The 16,222-nt window shown below is 36.2% G+C and overlaps 1 protein-coding gene and 1 long non-coding RNA gene across 3 annotated transcripts in view; one reads left to right on the forward strand and one right to left on the reverse strand.

The window, feature by feature from the left end:
* BCKDHB (branched chain keto acid dehydrogenase E1 subunit beta) overlaps positions 1–16,222 on the reverse strand; it is a 144,595-nt gene that overhangs the window by 41,142 nt on the left and 87,231 nt on the right. The window lies entirely within an intron of this gene.
* LOC134138407 (uncharacterized) lies at positions 1,389–7,208 on the forward strand. The gene is made up of 3 exons (XR_009957881.1): positions 1,389–1,457; positions 4,073–4,207; positions 7,123–7,208. It is a non-coding gene; the product is annotated as an uncharacterized LOC134138407 (long non-coding RNA).

Here is a 16,222-nt window from a genome sequence, read left to right on the forward strand (position 1 = left end):
ACACTATTATGTTAAAAAATAACACAAAACTGCCTGTTCATATATATTAGTTCAAAAGAATAAAAGCCAAAAATAATTGGAATGAGCAAGGATTTCAGGTTTAGAAAAATCGAGCATAATACATTCCTTGTGTTATTCCTCTGTACTGTACCAGGAACTCAGTAATATTCCATCATTACAAAATGTGCTTGTGAAAGAATATAAAAATAGACAAACAAAATAAAGACCAAAACACTCAAGCTCAGAACACAGTGCGCAAAGTACATTCCCATTGTATTTACCCAGTCATTAGCTATCTGTTTGCACTGTATATGGGGAAGTGCAAAGTAAACCAGAAAGCTTGCTTGCGTAGTCACTTACATCAGTATTGTAGGGTTATTAGACACCGGACAGCCTCTTGCAAAAAGCTTCTATGACTTGAAATCTCTCTAAAATAATAGACATGGATTTACTGTGAGGACTGAGACAGTTCCAGCCCTTAGTGTCCTGCTTTCCCTAGCTGACACTGTTTGGTACAGTGGGCACACCCCCAGATATGCGACATCAGAGAGGTCATAACGTTCATGCCTGCTCTTAACACATTCTGGAATTTCAGTTTAAATCATTTAAAAAGTTCATTTAAATTGATCATTTAAAAGTCTTGAACACAGAGCATAAGATGATGTATTCCTCTATTGATAGAGAGGAATTATTAGCCTCCCAAATCCCTCCCCAAGGCATGCAGAAAAGTGGTCATGGCTGTGAAAATATCCCCTAAATATTCTGTAGATCTGCAGCTCATGTCGTAAGTTCAGGGTGAGAAAGTAGGGGAAATCATTTAATGGGTCAGGAAGGAATAGCAGCAGGAACACCTCCTTTTTGGCCCCAAAGAAACTATACAGGAATAATTTAATACTATCTTTAGCACAGAACAGAGATAGCTGCAGTTGAATAGCTACACTAAACTTGGGGTTTTTGCAAGAGTGACAATAACAGAACAGTATGAAGGCAGCATGCTTGTACATGTCTTCCCCAACTTAATTTGTCCTGTTACTTCTTGTAACCTAACAAACGACATTCAGTTAAAATGCACAGAAAAAAAATCACCTATACAAGAAGCTTAATACAATAACTGTCATGATTTTCCCTGTATGGTAAATCCTAGCAGTTCAGTAGCATTTATATAACTCAGCCCAAGTTGAAATCTTGGAAACAACAAAACCTTTCCTAAAGAAAGAGGAATTATTTTATAGTTTTAAAAAAAAAAAAAAAAAGAAAAGAAAAAAAAAGAAAAGAAATAGAGTTGTTCTTTCCATTTTGGAAACACAACAAAACAACATTTGCTTCCCTGGTTATTTTCAAACCTGAAAATTGAAAGTAAGATCTGCAGCCTCTTTCACTGTTGTACCTCCTGATTTGAGTATCCTAAGGTTCCAGAAAGCAGAAACACAGCAGCTTCAATCAGAGCAGAAAAAAAGGTAAGTTGCTTTTAATCGCTTCAGCTGCAAAACCAAAGTGAACGCAATTTTTTAAAAACTCTTCATGTTAGCTACCTTCATCAACTGCTTTGTCTTTTCAGCATGTTTACTGCCAAAAGTTTATGGCAAAATAAAAAGACTAAAAAATGTTGCAACTGACTGGGGGAAAAGGCGATCAAAGTATACACTCCTAATTGGTGAAACTGGTTGGAATACAGCCTGTCCTCTTACTGCAAGGAACCGGCCTTTATGCCTTCGCATAAACTGTCAGAGCTGTAAGGAATGAAGCCATTGCACAACGCAGCTATTTGCAAGCAAATTCTTAAGGCTCCAGCATTTGAAGATGAGGTAAATGACAGAGTTCACATACTTAAAAGAAAACCAAAGGGCTTTCCTTCTCGCCCTCTTGACTGATATCAGAGTGGGAAAAAAAAGGTACTGTCTCCAGATAAACGCTGAATTATTTCCACAAGTGTAAATGATCTTTGTCATATTTTTAGCAAAATTTTAGGCTCGTGATTCAGAGCAGGCCTAACAGTATATAGAAACAAATTCAACAGTAAAACACTGGAACATATGTAACCTAACAGCTTTTTTTCAGGAAACATTTTAAAATGACAGTGAGGATTTATTTTTAACAGTATAAGACATACATCATGATTACTTAATATATTCAAGGACTAATGAAAGCAAAACTACCCACATATTTATAAAACTGTATAGCTTATAAACTACAATAATGTAGAACCAGAACTCCATTTTGTTTAATATCATCACAAGTGTTCTATTTAAGATATTCTACAATTATATTTAAATACTTGCTGTAAAAGAATGTGTTCACTAATCTGTTTGCAGCATTTGTACACTTAGAAATATATCCTGTTCTGACTGTACTACCAGCTATCAGTACTTTTGTTCCAGTTAGCACTGGTAGTATTAACTACACTAGTTGTTTCAGTACTAGTTTCAATAGTGGCTTTTTTTTAATTCAAATATTAGTGTTTAATAGCACAAGCTAGACTGTTTGCATGTATGAACTACAAAATATAGGACACAGCTTAACAGAGCAGCATTACTATGCTATTCAAAAGCATAACTTTAATAAAGTTGCCAAGAATAGTGGACCTTGTCCTAGAAATGATACACACAGTAGAGATTACTATATCTGCATCTTTTAATTGCTTAAAAGGCGATTATTTTAATCATAGGGGTCCTAAATTCAAATAATCGAGAAGTCAAATTTGGTATTTTATAACAAATATTTTTATATCAATAAAACAGACTACTTTCTACTAATTAGACCACAAAAGGTCCACATCCCTTACACAAATTTAATATTTATGAATTTAATTTAATTTAATAGAGAATTTAATAGAGAAAGATGCCTGAAGCACAATTTACAATAACTCTGGGCTATCCTTCTTACCCAGCCATCATGCAAATCCCATCTATTAATAAAGCTTATTTTGGGGAAAGTTCAGCTCATGGGAAAGGAAGCTGGAAATCAGAGGGAAAGGAGATGAAGTTTTCTTTCCAAACATTAATTTTATTCTTATTTCAAGAGAAATTCCCAGTACATTTCTGTACATACTGGAATAATACATGTACAAGCCAAGTATCAGCCTCTATCCCTGGGATGTCTAACTTAATCATTTAACCTCCATGCCATAAGACACAACATCATTAACTATGAACGTTCTGCTATTTCAGAAGTAAGATATTCACAAAACTACAATTCATATAAAGAGAACCTTTAAAACATTTCATTTCTTATTTCTAAAGCAGCCTAAATTGAACGAACCGATATGCACACAAAAAACTAAATTCCGCTCCAGTCACACAGTTATGAGTTCAAAGCAGCTAAGTGACCACTCTGAGAACCTGGTGTCCCTTACACAGAAACCAAAAGGGATCTCGCCAGTGAGCTCAGCCTAGGACAGCTTTGAATGCTAGCTCTGTTCCAGTCAACTCTAACAGTCTTGCTGACCTCAGTAGTTCAATTACCCTTGAACAGAGGACTTTACTATATTAATCCCAGCTATTAATGTCAGTGGTAGTAAGTCATGATGCTTGTTTCCTTCTTTCCCTTTCAGAACTCACCTAAGAAAAAGCAGCATTGCACTTACGTGCTTTTTCTCTTATTTCTTAAATGTTATTTATTAGATTTGAATTTTCATGGCCGATGTGGATTTTATAAGTTGGCCCTTATGTTGAGGTAACTAAATACAGATTTATTGGCCTAACTACATGTATCATTCACACACACACACCTTTAAAGAGACAGCTACACACTAAATAGTTCTAAAGTAGAAGGACTACAGAAAGGAAAACTGCATAGTGTGACAAATGACATCTAAGATCATGGATTTAATAAATAAACAAATAAATTAAGTGACCATTTCTGATTCTCTACCACAGACCCACCACAACCATGGCCTATTTTTCAGTGTCAGTAAATATAAATGTGCTACCTTTTCTCTTCTAGAAGAACCTGAAGGCATTCATTTTTTATAATATGCTGATAATATTATTCATAATATTATCATAAATTATTATAAATCTAGGATAGCAGCTTTTTTAAAACATGCAGGAGAAATGGTACTTTTTTTCACCAGATGATGGGGGAGAGAATCAGATGCTGTTGCCGCCCCTTCCTTCTGACTTCTATCCAAGATACTTCTGTTCCTCAGATGTTCAAGTTACTGCACTGCTACTCATTCGTTCATGGTTAATGCTTCATCAAAAGGCAGGTTGGTAATCAGAATTCCACTCACCACAATTGACAAAAGGCACTTATTCAGTGATGACAATGAGTGAAATATGATTTTCAAGTCAGTGTATCTTAGGAACAATTCCAGCTACATAGGTCAACTTTTCCAGTCAGAAATTTCCAAATACATAGCAGTCTATAGAGAAATTTGTTCAGTTTTGAAGAGTGTTTTAAGTTGTATGTATTTTTTTAAAATGAGCATTTCAGTGTTTGGTAGTCTGAAAGCAGACTTTGCTTTCTGACTCAGCCATATTTAACATCAAATCCGCATCAATTTTTGCTCCTTGTGAGATAACTGTGGGTAGAATAATTTTCTGCTGTGTATAGATATAATCTTATTTCCTTCTTAGATGTTCATTATCAAAACATGCTAACATTAATAAAAATTTCCAGTTGGTTACAGAGAGATGCCTGTACTGCTATTGCTCTTTCAACAAAACTGCCTTTCGATGTCCTGCTTTCATAGCGAACACAGCCACATAAAGCCTCACGGGCACAATCTATATACAGCATATGAATCTCTAATGTGCTTACAGCTACTGGACAGTAACTCATGCCCATACCTCTTACGCTGGTGTCACAGTATATAACGGGCCTATGACTAGCAATCTAATCTAAAGCATCATGCCAGATAAGGCCATAGGAACAGACCTACATGCAAGGCTCTTCCCTGTTGTTGTTATTCTTTTCATGCAACAGCCACTGACTGAAATTGCCAAATTCATTTTTCTCGGGAATTCTGTGTTTACATCTGCTAGGCAGGAACTCAGTATTACCTGACACGGTTTGTCTGCCTTAAGTAGCGAGGACCTAGGAACCATGGAAACTTTTTTAAAAGCAAGATGAAAGATGAAACAATGCTTTTTCTATCAAGAAGCCTGTAAGTCCTTCATAACCCAGAGCACACAGGGTAGATGCTACCTGGCCTTCTAGATTGCTTCTCTAATCAGTTTACAGGAGAACAGCTTTTTGATTGCTGCATCCCCATATAGCGATGAGCATTGCCCACTTACATGCAAAATGCCTGCTGCACTAGAAGGACACAATGCCAAAATTTCTTCCTCTATGCCTACCACGTGAAGATACAGCACTGTCATAAATTGTCTTACAATCATAATCCAGATTTGAGGCTTTAGCCAGGGTGACACTTGGGTGCTAATTCAAGCTGTGTCAGTCCTTAGGGGATAGTAGGCAGTTACTTTCTCACGTGTGCAGCAGAAGCAGCTAGCCTACTTTCATTGGGTAGTAAAACTGCAGCCTCTGTTTTCTTCCCTACATTAAGGATCTTAATATAGCCAACGGCAACAGTATAAAATTCACAGCACTCTGGAAGGGCAAAGAACAGTTCAAGAGGTTCCTTGTAAATCCTCTCCTTTGAGCTATGAATATTTTCAGTATGGAACTGAAATAATTTGATTTTATATGTGTACATAAAACATCAATAAATATACACTCTTTTACATGTAATTTATGTATTAATTAAAAAAACCTCTCAAGAAAAAAAAAATGTTCCTTACATACGGTATTAAAAAATGTCACTGAGCCATTAACATGTAATTCTCTATTTTGTATTATATTTCACCTCTATTCTGCCTAGGTCCTTATATGCCATAGATCACCACAGTGGTTATGGTACTTTGAACTATGTCTATTCCTACAGGCTGATGGTCTAGCCAGGTCACTTCTAATGACCATATCAAAATATGAAAAGCTAGGAAAAAGAACAAATGCAATAGGCTTCTGTGAATGACTTTACAAACCTCAAACCAACCCAACTAAAGTAATTTTTGAGTAAATGACACAAGCTTCTCAAGTATTTTCTCCACAGTTGTAAATCTGACACATAATGCCACTAAAAATATCCACAAGTTACCTACAAGTATAGCAAATTATTAAGAATTAAGGCACTCTGGGAACCCAGGGTAAAGAATAAGGAATTATAGTATCCCATTGAAGTGTTTTGAGAAATGATGCCAAAGGCCAAGCAATTTCAACCACCCAAGAAGTGTTTTCATTGCTATATTGCATTGGAAATTAGAGCAATAAGACCGTGACCACACTTTTAACTGGGTACTTCTGGGCATGACATCACAAATTGCTATTCAAACCTCTACTTCTATTTAGAGTTCAAAAACAATCATAACTCATTCTGAATAAAAGATAATGCCAAAGAAAATAAAGCAAGTTAAATATAATATTGTTAGGTTTTTGAAGCAGAAAGGAAGTTAAATATCCCGAATCATTAACTGCTTTACAGATCCGCATTTATTCTAGGGTCTTGTCACAGATCACTTATCAGACAGAAGTCAGAGTTTAACACTAATAAAATAAAGAGATATTTTTATATTAATTTGAATTAAGCAACAAGCTGGTGATTTGTCATAGTATAATATAAAGGCCTACTCAGTAGCAGCTTCAAAATTACTATAGTAGTAGTTTGTAGTTCTGAATGTCTTCTAAAACATCATTAGTTATATTTACATACCAGTTAAAATGCTGATGTTACTGAACTAATATGCTATTAGAGAGAAAATGGAAAAATATCACCACATTACAGACCAAAACATAAGATATGCAGTCATGGAAGGTTTTTTGCCCTGCTTACTATTTGGATAGAAACCTTCTCATTTCTATCAGGTCTGTGGGTTATCTCAAGTGTATAGTTAGCATCACAACAGGGTTCTAATCAAATCAGTTTGAATAAAAAATATACTTCTCCAGATGTAAATTGTACCTCAGAATAAATATAAACACAAAACACATTTCTCTTCCCTAGAAGAAAGTTGTTAACAGCTAGAGAGATGAATGTACCGAGAGGGAGGAGAGTGCAGCAGAGAGGAAAGCTCACAGTCATTTCAATTCTGCCTCAGTTGCCATATTTTTGTTCCTTTTCAGAATCAGCATACACAGAATCAGCATACAGAAGACCAAACATTGTCTGAAGTTATAAATTGCTACAAATGAACACGGATACATCAGCAAGACAATGAGGCTGGAGTTCAGCCTCAGGCATATGAACATTTTTATGCCAAATTAAATACCAGAACAAAGAAAAACGTCCTCGGTAAATACACTGAGAGCATACTTAACACTACACACTCTAGTGATTAAGATGAATCCAACAAAGAACTTGTTCAGTAGCCAAAACTTTCAATTTCACTGAACCACAACGAGTCTTAATATATTCTGCCACTATACCACTTTTCATTGTCCTGGGATGAACTCCTCTTCCTTTTCCAGAATTTGCATAACAAACGAAAAAGTTCTCAGTTGCACACTTGCACAGAAAATAACAGGAAATCCAGTTCAGATAGAAGGCAAATGGGTTTTTGAGGCATCTGGAAGAAATGCTGCCCTCTACCTTACACATAGCTGAGTAGAAAATGAGGCAGCATCAACAAAGTGACAGAATAGGCTATTTTGAATCAGTGACAAAAACATATTTATCCAACATATTCATCAAAAATAAATAACTCTACAGAAAGCATACAACTTAATGCCAATCTTTAGGAAAATGAATCTTTTCTCAGTTTAATGCTTTCCTAAAAAAATGATCTTGCTGGGTACCAAACACTACAAGTCTAGAGACACAGGTGGTCTAAAGTTGCCTGCTTCCTTTTCCCTTTTCGATCCTCTAATAACTTATTAGCATATGCCTGGCATCCCCAGCCACCCTTTCCAGTTTGTGAACGTTGATCATATACCAACAAAGTTGTTTTCTCACTGGCAGCGTACTTCATTTAAAAATACTGGTATGATAATGCTTGTCCTGTGAATTTCCCACAAAATGCTATAATGATCAGACAATACATCTTGAAAGCTTAGGAAAGCATGATATTTTTATTTATGTTTAAGTAAAAATGCCAAGGGGAAAGGATTTGTATATTAACTTGGTTGCAATATTTTCAGATATTGTAATGTTTTCTTAAGAATTGATTTAACAAAATTGTGCCATTGTCTACTCTACAAATACTAAATCCAAAGCTCAGTCATCTCCTCTCATTTCCAGAATTAAAAGCTGTTAACTGCACAACTCTACTGAAATTTAACATTGAATTCTAAACTGCAGTACACTTTACTATACAGTGACTATACAGAATCAAAAATGGCCAGAATAAAAAGCGCATATGGTACATAGCATTTAGTTAAAATATTTGACAATCTACCCTTACTTCTAACTCTGCACTTCAAGTGGAACTTGGGGAAACTTGAGGAGTGGCGACGTTCGCTAATCAGGCCAATACTAACATGAAATTAACTGAATCTATACAATGTGCACGTTAAAATATTTGATTATCTCATAGCAACTGGTTACACTCATACATTAACGTCAGCATGCTTTTATTTTTGGAGTGAAAACAGCACTGCTACAAGAACACTTGCTGGAAGGGATGGAAAGCTGGTGTGTGCAGTATATTACAAGAAGGCCTAACACATTCTCATGCACTGGAAGGGAGCACACAAAACCTTACTGGTGGGCTTTCTTCTCTCACTTGTTAAATATTCATAACAATGCTGAGCTTATTAACTGGTATCCTCTGCCCTTTCAATACCTGTGCAAAATCCCTAACTGCTCTTGCATTCTTGCTTCTATGTCCCTATAAAGAGAAAGAAAAGGATTTACTAATGTTAGCAGTTAGGGCACTCACATGGTACATGGGAAAAGTTTAGATCAAGTCGCTATTTTTAGACAGAATGGATGCAAAAGCCAGGCATGTAGAAACCCTTCTCAAAACAACACGCGTGGGATTCAAACTCGGGTTTCTCCCATCCCAGCAGCGTCGCATTGTCACATGTGACAGTGGAAGTATAGTTGGGTGGGTGGGTGCACATTTTATTGGAGCTTTCATGCAGTAAATGAGATTGTCCAATGAAAAGAAGATGAGTGTACGTGCATAAGAAAGCGAGATGTTAAGAAATCCTTTGGCACGTGTGGCTGTTCTTGACTGGCTGTGTTCACAAAACTTTTCAGAAGTTTAAGAAACCTTAAGTTGAGCTGCAGATAAATGAGGAGTTAAATGATTTCTGGCTAGCGAGAGGACTAATTCCATTTGGAGATACATGCTCTGTGTTTATGTCTTTAAAGAGTTTGTTCATGTGCATATTTTACAGAAGCCCACCATAGTATCTGAGTACTTCATTTTGCAACTTGAATGTTATTTTAGGATTTGGGGTTTGTTTGCTTCTCTTAAGAAACGTATTTGGGCGTTTGAAACAGGAAATCAGATTATTATGTGTGAAATTTAGTATTTGGTTATACTTAATTCATTGGACCCTTCTCTCCTTATTACTGAATTTATTTCAGCATAGAGGGACAGAACTTTCCCTCTTAGCTTGAACAGATAACAGATACCACATCATATAATGAAGTTTTTCTGATTTTTCTGTTTGCATTTTAGGGAAATTTGTCCCCTTTCCATGTCTACCAAGGATAAAATAAACATGTATACCTAAGCCTCATAAGTAAATTGGATATCAAGACATGGTAACACCAAATAAAACTTCTTAAAAATACAATTGTCTTGTGCTGGATTTGTTACAGATCTAAAACAAGACTTTCTTATTGGTCCTAGGTATCAGAGTATGAAACAAGATGAAAATTGGGATACTTCTGCATAGTGATTTATGCTGTATGAAAAGACTTTGGAATAACATCAAGATCAATTAATTATGACCTCAAAATGTTAGCATGTAGAAAAAGTAGAGTCTGTGAAGGTGCAAGGCTCGTAGTTTACAGTTCCAATTTGAAAGTAATACAGGTTCAGGGGAAAAAAAAATCACCTCTACCAGACAAATACAACAGCCAAATCCAGACAGCTGGACTTGCAAGCCACAGTTACTGCATAGGCACTTTGGCAGGGAACGTCACAAGCAAGGAGAAGCAAATGTCTGGAATGGGGCACGTAGTGGAATAAAATGCACACAAACTGCTCTTCTATTTAAAAATGAAAACCTCAAATGTTTTTTGCAGTATACATGTTCTTTAAAATGCAGAATAGTTTCATAATTAATATGAAAGATCCATATTAAATTCGTAATTCAGATTCATTATATGAAAGACCATTTTATTCATATTCATTTTACTAAGCTTTTCAGTTTCTCTGGTGAATCTGTAATTTTTAAAATATTCTTTGTAGTATTTAAACTTTGGGGTTTTTTTAAAGACTGCTTAAAGAAAGTGGAGCCACAGTATTGGTTTTATAGTATTTTGCCCTACACTTTTTAAATTTTCTTCACTGCTTATCAAAATATAGAATCAGTAAGGTTGGAAGGGACTTCTGGAGATCATCTAGTCCAACTCCCATGCTCAGCAGGGTCACCTAGAGCAGGTTAGACAGGGTGGCATCCAGGTAGGCCTTGAACAGCTCCAGAGAAGGAGACTCCACAACCTCTCTGGGCAACCTGTGCCAGGGCTCTGTCACTCTCACAGGGAAGAAATTCCCCCTCACGCTCAGGCGGAACTTCCTGTGCTTCAATTTCTGCCCATTGCCTCGTCCTGTCACATGGGACAACTGAAAAGAGTTTGGCCCCGTCCCCTTGACACCCTCCCTTCAGGTACTTGTACACATTGATAAGATCCCCCCTCAGTCTTCTCTTTCCCAGGCTAAAGAGGCCCAGCTCTCGCAGCCGTTCCTCATAGGGCAGGTGCTCCAGCCCTCTGATCATCTTTGTAGCCCTCTGCTGGACTCTCTCCAGTAGCTCCACGTCTCTCTTGTCTTGGGGAGCCCAGAACTGGACACAGGACTCAAGATGAGGCCTCCCCAGGGCTGAGTAGAGGGGCAGGATCACCTCCCTCCACCTGATGGCAACACTCTTCCTAATGCAGAAGACTATGCAAAAGACTTATTCAATACTATCCAGAATTTTAAACTTGTATAGCAAAAATCGCTGCTAGTTCACGCAGCATTAGAAATGAGGGTTTACTAAATTGCCTATATTCATATTTTATAAATATGACAAATCTCTTCATGCATCTGACTTTCACATACAGCTCTGACTCAAGTCACTTAATGAAACCTGGATTTTAAAAACAAAATCCCGTATTATTCTCGACTCTTTACTTAGAAAATAACATTATTCTTCTTATATTATTCTAGGTCACTTTTTATATATTCTTTTTCTTCAAGTCACTTCTAATCTATTTCTATTGTATTATATATTTTATGCCCACCTTGTATTTACTTTCTTATGCTTATTCTGGTTTTTGTCTGTTCTCTATCAACATTTCATAACCATTCTACTAGTGATATAAACTAGTGTTCTGATCTACAAAAACAGGTTTTTATAATGTGTGATTCCTGCTAGATGGGTTAAAATAGTGAAAGTGTTTAAAAAAATGACCAGGATAGTAAATTATGAAGCATCAGACTGTATCAATACATCAGCAACTGGGGCTTCAGTTCATTCAATTTTATTGCCTATTGCAACTGTATCAAAGTAAAGTTAAAAGAAATCATTGATTCAGAGTTAATAATCTTCTTTCGTCAGTTGAAAGACTATACATCTGGACTTGCATATTTCCATGTGTCTCTATGTTATATTGAGAGTCCTGAACCACGTTATTTAGCCAATCCATGAAATGGCATTCAACAGCAGGAAAAAAAAAAAAAAAAAAAAGCTGTGTCACACAAAAATCTTTCCAGGCTGTCCTGAACCATCTGTCTAATCAACTTGGAAAAACATGTTTGAGTCCTCTTATACTTCTCAAATTAAATAGAGAATTATTTCAAATCCTTCATCTCTATAATTAAATAGTTCTAATATTTTGTACTTCAAGCTCTTCCAAATTCATATAATGATACTAATGATGAGCTCAAAAGGCAATTTGCTTCAACAAATTATGACAATTGAATCTTCTGAGTATAAATAAAGAACAATTATGTGGGAAGTGTTGCTTTCAATAACGAACAATTTTAATAAATGAACAGGCTGTATACATTTAAGTGGCAACTATCACAATTTTTAATGGCCTTAACAATTTCAAAAGCTTATTAAAATTAAACAAACACAAGCCACTTCAAGTTATTAATTCATTTCTACTGCACCAAGTGAATCGCTAATGCGGACACAATGACGATCTGAAACTCAAAGCTGGTCTCTTGAATCTTCTGAAGTACTGCAATGTAATCCTTTGCCCAAAGACTTACAAAGAACCATGTAAAATTGTCACAGCTTCTTTGGGAAAAGCCAGTTTAACTTCAGTTTATGAGAAAATTGAAATAATAGAATTGTTTGGAATATCTAAACCTCCCAAATTCATGTCAAAGATTATGAAATTATGAGATTATAACGTTGAGATGTAAATGCTATTATTTTACAGAATCATAAAGAAAAAAGTGTAATTTAAGACATTTTCTATCCAATATCAGACAGGTCTATTTAAATATTCATATGGCTGAAATTGAAGGGTTTTTTGTTGTTGTTGTTCAAGCTTTTTATTTTGGAAAAATCTTTCTAAGGCAACTTTCTTTAGAACAAAATTGCTTTAAAACTAGTACATCAGTGAAATAAGTTCCTACACATATCCAACTTTTCTTTTTCCTGAAATGCTTCCCACAAAAATAGTTTCTCTAATAGTTTCCTCTAATGTTCCACAGTTGCAGGAAATTACCCCACTTATTGGAGATTAGGCCTTATTTTGTAGTAAACGTAGCAAATCTAAAGCACTTCCAGTCTAAATAGACAAAATTTATCATATCCAATTTATACATATGGAACTGAAGAACTGAAAAAATGATGGCATAACTCAATCCTGAGATACAGGTTATTTAATTGAATTTACTGGGACTTACCCCATGGCTAATTTTAAATTGTAAGCCTGAAACCAATGTAACTTGATGAGAAACGTAATTCTTCTGCAGAAGCCTGAGAACAGAACTCAATTCTCCTCTCCATGGCTTCCAGACCCAACATCGCCTACTCATCACCCAGATCCTCCCCAGGGCATATCAGATGGCCAAGGGCAAAGCAGTTACCAGGTAGTAAGAAAAGAAACTGCACTGCTACAACAGAAAAACACAATTAAATCAGATCTGCTCTTTTGCTGACAGAATGAAGCCAATACGTACTTTTACACATCTGTGCAAACCTACTACAAAAAAGTGTGCCATTTTGTTATTTGATAGACAGTAACATTCTTTCCCAGACCAAGTATCACCTTTCTTGAGCCATTTGCATTTCTTGTATTTTAATAACAATATACAGCTTGGTGGTATACTCTGCTGTATTATTATTGATGTATATATATCACAAATTTCAAAATTTTTTAAAGAAAAATCTAATCAACATTATTCAAACATTTTCTATTTTCCAATAAATTGTCAGATTGTTTGTAGATAACAGGTAGAAACAACCAAGACTTTCCTGTGATATAAATTTTTCGTATTTACAAGATCAATGACGAATGGTATTTTCTATATTCCCTCTACTTATTTTTAGTCCTAACAAATATATATATAAATATAACCACCATGCTATTGTAATCATAATACAAACTTCCCCAATGTAGTCCCATGGAAAGCAGGAATGATATTTAATATACAAACCATAAAAACAAGGAAATGAAAAATCAAGCCACGAGTCAGTACACAAATCCTAATCTTTTCCCAGCACGCACATACCTTAAACTACTCAAAGTTACACTGACACACTCTGAAGTCCTCAATTTTGATTTCTGAATACGTTCTCCTCCAAATTACCTTCCCTTCTGAGAATAGTAGTATATTTTTCTGAAAGGAGTTTGGATAAAGAAGGACAGGAAAGGTGACTTGAATAACTAAAAAAGAACATTGTATGTTGTATTATGTCATCTCATCCTTGATAAAATCCTGTGCTCAAGCAGTTACTATTTATTGGCCCCACATGTACCAGAAATTAAGCAGAATAGCCCCTATTAGTGTGTACTTTGTCATACACAGAAGCTACATAAAAATAGCAAATTACAGGAACTGCACATTATTTTAGTGACTGTCTGAAATCTATTTTCAAGAATAAGTTATTTGAGATCTAAGTAACATTCCTTTCAAAGCTGTATAATTCAGAAGGATTTAAAGAAATATCAAACAGCGCTACTCAATGTCATGAAGTTTTCAGTAACGCCCAGATTTCAAATGCTGTCTTCTAACACATTATGAACAAAAGAAAAATATAATTGATTGATATTTCATGCTGAACAGCTGCCTACTTTATAGAGGAAAAAAAAGTTCTGTGGCTCATTTAATTCCTTCCTAAAACAGAATCCTTGAACTATCTTCAAATCTGCTACGTTGACTAGACTACACAGTAAGATTTAGAAGACCTTCAGTTTAGGTTTAGCTTTGTAATATATTACATGTCAGAGGGAATAATTGATGTCAGAGGGAAAAATAAATAATTTTGAAATAACTTTAAGAAATGACATCTTAAACAAAAAAAGAAAAGATCATCTATGAGTTAGTCCCTATAGAAGAATTGCAATAGATCAATAAAAAATGCTTTTATTTCAACACTGACTATGTACAGCACACTTTCCACTGCAGGGTTACTGCAGGATTATTGCTTTCTGCCTAGCTTCCTTATTCCCGTTACACTGCCTGCTCAACAGAACTGCTTCATTCGTAAGGAACTCCTCTTTCTACAAAGAGATCAAAACTGCTATGCTCAAAGGCTTAGCACAGTGAGAGCAAGCTAACACAATAATCCTTCACTAGCCAGAAAAAAGCAGGACAAATTTTGACACATTGATGACGCAGCAGCAGTGACAAATAAAGACATCTGACAAAAGGGTTATCAACGCTTGTAAACATGCAAGACTTCTAAACTCAAGGATTAGTTCCTCATGCGACTGAGTTAATTTTCACTTGTAGAATTTACTACAGTTTTATAGTCCTCTACTAAGTCTTTCACCTCTCTGTGAAATTATTTCACAGTATCATCTTTATTTTGTCAGTATGACAGCAATAAGGACAAAGTTGGACTGCAAACTTCTCTATAGGGTAGCATTTTACCACTACTGAAAGGCAGCCATGGATTACAGCTTAACTTGATTTCAGAAACATTCAAAATCCTCTCTGATTGCTTATGCACATGTCTAGAGAAACAACATGCATTTAGGTTGGTCAACTTCACCTATAAGGAACTCTGAAGCATAGACACTTAAGAGGTGAAAGATTACTAGTTTATTAAAATAAAGTGAAATCTTTAGTTTCGATTACAGAGTTGTAAACAAGATTAACAAAACCAGAGTAAAATAACACAACATGCACTTGCATTCTACCCAGTATTCCTCTATATCCCGACATCCCTCTATCCCGATATGATTCCTCTTCCTGTCAGTTCAGCAGGCTTTAAGGCTGTGAAGCTACAGGAGCTGCACCAGCGACTCAGTTCAAACCTGACTGCTATTTCTTCAGTGTTGAGCTCCATGGATAGCTCTGAAGGTTAGAGACCAGTTTTCCGGCCCAACAAGGGAATCACCTAACCTGTTCAGGGCTGCCAAATCCAGTAGCCCAATGGAGGCAAGGCAGCTGCAGCTCCATATTTTCAGGTCCAGTGAGGCTGAGCGTGTATCCCCAATAGGTACATGTGAAAAACACAACTACACAACACACACACATATGCTTGGCTGGACAAATAGCTCAACACAAGCATTCAGCACTCACCCAACACAAACAGCACCATTGGCTTCATCCTGTTCCTCTCTCTAGCTGACCAGGATGAAGGTGAATTAGTGGGGAAATATATACATGCATACAAAATACGAAGCCCTGCCGAAGCTGGGAGGTGGCATACACCTGGCTGCCCTCTGTATATGCCGCCAGCCCCTTTTATGCCCTTATCCCTCTGCTTTCCCTTGCTTGTTCTTCCCCAAACCACCTTGATCCCTCCCTTTTCCCAACTTTGGTGTCTCACCTAAGCATCCCACAATAAGTCTTGTGCATTCCCCAAATGCTTTTCCCTGGCATCCCATAATACATCCCACACACCCTGGGCACTGACCCCCTCAGTCTGTAAGGTG

Source organism: Rhea pennata, chromosome 3 (assembly GCF_028389875.1).
Source record: "Rhea pennata isolate bPtePen1 chromosome 3, bPtePen1.pri, whole genome shotgun sequence".
Taxonomy (NCBI): Eukaryota; Metazoa; Chordata; class Aves; order Rheiformes; family Rheidae; genus Rhea; species Rhea pennata.